This window comes from Pongo abelii, chromosome 10 (genome assembly GCF_028885655.2).
Source record: "Pongo abelii isolate AG06213 chromosome 10, NHGRI_mPonAbe1-v2.0_pri, whole genome shotgun sequence".
NCBI classification, from domain to species: Eukaryota; Metazoa; Chordata; class Mammalia; order Primates; family Hominidae; genus Pongo; species Pongo abelii.
This window is the reverse complement of record NC_071995.2, coordinates 76,663,674-76,668,928: the sequence shown is the minus strand read 5'-3', so window position 1 is coordinate 76,668,928 and position 5,255 is coordinate 76,663,674. Positions and strand designations below refer to the sequence as shown.

Below are 5,255 nucleotides of genomic sequence, written 5' to 3'. Positions count from 1 at the left end.
GACCAATTAGAACAGTCTTAGATGGTGAGTACCAGCTTAATGTCTGCCTTCCTTTCCTCATACAGTTGATATAGCAATTAAGTGAGATAATGTGAGATTATAGCTTTCACAGCTATCAGTAGAGACTCAAAATATTTACCTTCTTCTTCTACTTCTTCCTGTTTCTTATCCTCCTTCAATGCACAAGAGTAAAATTCCAAGCACATTCTCCCATTCTTAATGGCAACATTTTTATCCAAGCACATCCTCTTATTCACAACGGCAACGCTTTCAGGAAGTCCTAAACTTGGATAAGGCTTGAAATGTGTCTGTTCAACTCTAGGCACTACAGAGAAAAAAATTGTTGCCTGTAACACAGATAAGTTCAAAAGTTTATCATTGGCTCTTATAATATCTCTCTATATGTGTTGTTTTTAAATTCCCACAAATTATCACCTGAGTACTAATGATTCCCAAATCTACATTTTCAGCCCAAGTCTCTCAAACTATGTCTTTAACAGCTCCGTTTATATCATTCATTTATTTAACAAATATATATTTAGCAACTTCTAGATGTCATGACATTGCTAGGCATTGGTTATTGGATAATGAACAAAACAATATACCCCAACCAGAATATGCCCCCAAAACCTCTTATCTTTCACCGGAATCAGTTCATTTTCCTGCCTTTCCTAACTCAGTGAATGGCAGCACCAATCAACCAGTTGCCCAAGCAAGAGTTTCAACTGATATATTCAATTCCTCCCCCTTACTGTCCAATACTCCACATAAAATCCACTTCAATCATCAAAGTGTATTCTTCAGAACAGAATATTATCTAATGAGTACTTGTTAGGACCATCTTGCTCAATAAGAGAAAGAACATTTGTAGTTTTATACCCCTTTTAATTTTTTTTTATTAATAACTTTTTTTTTGCCACTTTAGAATACTGTGCTTTATATTCAAGGGTAAAAATAAAAGCACATTTACCCAGCACACATGAAAACTTTTCCTCTCTTACCTCTTTTTCAGCATCCTGAAGTGTTACTGCTCTGGCCTCTGTGAACTCCATGGTACCTTTAATGATCATTTTGATATTGATTCTTCCTTGAGATGTGTTCCACAGCAATTGTGACCTCTGACATCCCATTTTTCCATTGAAATATATGTTTCACTCCTGCTTAGAAGCAACCCACATGTTTTGTCTTTTGATGCTGAAGTCTCAGCCTAAAATTTTCTTTGCTCTTACACTTTATATTCTATCAGCAAGAGGCAAGGTTCAGCAAGTGAACACTGTTCTCTTGGTGGTGTTATATTCTATTAGAGTTTGCACAACATCTGAAATTGCAGGCTGAAACAGTGGGTCAAATACATAGTAACAACTGCTGGGCTTTGAAAAGGCTTTTTTTTTTTTCACTTTACTAAAAAATTCTGCAAGGCCCACACTGTTCTATCACAGCTATAGTCTTTCTCTGAATAACTTATATTCAAACTTTAGCTTATGACTAGGAGAATTTCACATAGCAAAGGAAGTTTAGGCAGGTCCAAAGAAGTACCTAAATATGTAAGTGCTACGATTGTTATTACAAGGCAAGGAACAATATAAAAACTAACATTTGCCCCATGACAGCAGCTGCATTTTTTTTAACCTATTATCACCTTACAGCTTTTGTATTTTTCAGAGCTTTGAATCAATACATAATCCTAACAGGATTTACTCATTCATTTAACAAATATTTACCAAGAATATCCTGTGAGGCTATGAACCAAGCCCTCTTTCACGTGAGATACGGTAATGAAGAGGTCAAGCTCATGGTGCTTCACTTCTTTTGTGTAACGGGAATACAGAAATGAACTCAAGCTCATGGTGCCAATTGAATATTTATTTAAAGAATATGCATAAATAGCTTATTGCATTTGTTTCTAGAAAGATTATCTTTCACAGTCCTCAAAATGTACTTTCAGTTTTCTTCTTGTCATTGGCCTGAGTTTAATAGTAAAATATTGGGAAGGGATCCATATGTGAATTTCTTTCACAAGGAAAGACAATACCAAAGAAAGGTAAAGTCAGGCTACCTCATGAAACCCAAGTGAATTTTGTCATAGTCTTCTGTTACTTCATTCAATGAATAGCACATTAGTACTGAAAATGTATCGAATACTGTACTACAAACTAGGGTTGTGACTGTAGTTAAAGCAGTCCCTGTACTTAAAGAACTTAAGTAATACAACAAATATCCAATTATAAAATGGGAGGAGTTCTATAAAGAGATAAAAGACCTAATTTGGAGCCACATAATCCATGCTATGCCGTTTGTATTTGTTTGTTTGTTGTCTAAACTCATAATTGCTCTATTCTTGAAAGCATGGAGCTATTAAGGAGTTGGAAAGTGCCAACTTCAGCCGGGGGAAATTTATAGGGAAATCCCGGAGTATCTTTGTTCCATGTACCCGTGCACAGATTTATACCCCCCACCTCCGACGATATTTCCATGAGAATGGATGAGATTTTCCAAAACTTTTGAGTTGTTCATATTTTTTGGTTGTCAATTTTAATTTATTCCCAGCTGGAGGAGCATAATTGCCACTTTCTCTGATTGTTGAGGCAGTAATTTGGTGTCATGATAGAAGGTTTTAGAATAACAAATCCACCGTGTGACAGTCTTTAACCTCCCTGCATCTCAATGTTCCTGTTCTGTAATATGGGACTACTTAACTTCCCCTGTAGGATTATGATGGAGATTATAATTTTAGTACTGAATCCAGTCTTGTACCTAAGAGATTCAAAATACATTATCTTCCTGTTGGATGTTTGTGTGTGTTCTTTTCTTGTAAAATTCTCTAATTGGTCTCCTTTTGCCCATAGTTTCATCTCCAATTCAAATCATGTATGTACAATGGGCTAGATGACATCTCTGTTGGGTTATGTCCCACTATCTCACCAATCTCTCTGCTTCTACTTTTAAGTCTATACGGAGCAACCAAAGCAATCCTTCTTAAATAGAAAACTGATATGTCATTCAAAGTTCCAACCCCTCTGAGATCAGATTCCTCTGGATTATCTTCATGATTTGTATCTCCTACAAATCTCACCTAAACTCACCCCATTTCCGCCACTTGGTCCACTTTGCAGTTTCTGAACTGTACTTACTGTTCCCTCTGATTAAAATGTTCTTCCTAAAATATCTACTTGGCTCATCTATATCTACTTGGCTCATCTCAACTCCTTCAGTTCTAAAACTGTACCTCATAATTCTGTCCTTTGGCTAAGATAATCCTTTAATTATCCTATTCAAAGCTCTTTGTTAACTCCGTCTTTGACATCAGGATACAGGTAAACATTTTAGCAATACACACTAGAGATTCCCCAGTCAGGCATCAGCATCACTGTAGACTCACCAGCTACCCCACTGTGACTTTGGCTGCAACTTGTTTCTCTTCTTCCTGTGATGATTTTCCCGTGAAGACTCTTACAGAGTCTTCCATGTTATAATTACAGTGCCTAAATTCAAAGCCACATAATGTCTGTTGGATACAGACATTACATCCACTTTACATCCACTGTTAGACACTTTGATCTGAAAAACAAAAACGAACAAAAAATTGTCCCTGTTCTGATCATGCATATGGCTTACCATGTATACTGTTGTTCTCCATCACAGCATTTCAAGCCGTGTTCCACTGCCTGATGTTTTGCTCCAGGATTTTTTAAGGACATTTTTTAATAACAATTTTGTTCCCCTTATTACTCATTAGTAACTTCTTGGGTATTTTGCTCTCATTAGCCCTTTGCCCATATCCAGCTCAGTGGAGTTGAAAAGCAGAAAGTCTTACCTCTCTGCTAGTAGACACTGTCATCCAATATTCTACCATCGCTCTTCCAAGTTTGTCACTTGATGACTCGTGGGTAACTCTGAGGTAACTCATCCAGAAGCCTCTTTGAAGTCTCTGACAGTGAACTAAAAAGTACAGATAAACTGATAAAAATCATTATGGGTAAATATATCTCTGTATTTTAGGTTTATTCTTTCCACTCAAGGCCGTGATAATGATTAGATTTCACTCAGCTACATTTATGACTCCTATTTATTTCATCCATTTGGTTGCCTACAAAATATTTATTTATCATCTGTTTCTTTTCACACATTGCTTATTCCTAGGAATGAAAATAAATAAAGCTTACTGGCTGGCATAGAGTAGACACTGTTGTATTTTTAAATGAATAAATAATTGATGACTGGGAAACACAGTGTCTATCTACAAGCATATTATAGTTAGTAGGAAAGATAGAAAGGCAAACGCAATATAGGAACATTGCCTAAAGCACAGGGCTTTTTTTTCTTCTTCCAGGGTCTTTCCCTCAAGTTACCATGATGTTTATTATTTGTCATTTAATGTTGTTCTAAGCAAAAAATAATAATAATATTTTAAATTATGAGGATGAGTTATATCACTCATCTTTATAGCAATACAAATTTTAAATGTACATGTAAGAGCATTTAACTCATGTAGGATGTCCGTGAATTACATAATTTGTATTTCTTAAATCATAGGTGCGAATATATTCTGTACTCTTATCAGAACAATGGAAATGTTGCAAAAACCTAACTCATCTGTTTTTATTTTACTTCTTGATACACAAACATTCTACCAACACCGTATTCAGGCTAAATGAAGAAAAAGAAAAGAATGAAAGAAAAAGGAATTATGGGGCCCTATCTTTCCCTTTTCTTCTACATCATAATTTTTAGCCAATGTGGTTAGCTAATATAGGAAAGTATCTATTTGCCTACAGTTGCAAGCAAAGTTGGACACACATATTTTATTTATCCTCCCTGCTCACGATCCTTTGTTCCTTTGAACTTCATTATTAAAACATATGTTCAAAGATAAAACTATTAAGAACTTCCAGATCACTATAGCACAGCATTCAATCAAGCACAAGGCTCTCATATGTGAGAGATCTGTGCAACTGCACAGGTTGCATGCACATAAAATGCGCCTTGGTTCTAAGGCACAAAAGTGTGAACCAGAGGTGTGTTCAGGGAACTTTGCATGGCCTAGCTCTGAGGAAGCCTCAAGTCTAAAGGGAATATAACTGAAGGTGTGGCCAAAGAGGTAGAGAGGGGTGGGTATCTATTCCATCAGTTTACTAGTTGTGAGACTTTGGGAAAGTTATTTATATTTCTGAGCCTCAGTTTCCTCATCTATAAGGATGAAAAATAAGAGTAATTCCCTCAATAGGTTGTTAGACTTTTAATAAGCACGCCACACA

At 36.0% G+C, this 5,255-nt stretch overlaps 1 long non-coding RNA gene across 1 annotated transcript; it reads right to left on the bottom strand.

Moving 5' to 3' along the window:
* Positions 1–1,576: 1,576 nt before the first annotated feature.
* On the bottom strand, positions 1,577–4,180 carry LOC134759523 (uncharacterized). Its single transcript, XR_010135805.1, has 2 exons — positions 3,815–4,180; positions 1,577–3,558 (listed from the first exon to the last, which is right to left on the bottom strand). It is a non-coding gene; the product is annotated as an uncharacterized LOC134759523 (long non-coding RNA).
* Positions 4,181–5,255: the final 1,075 nt, after the last annotated feature.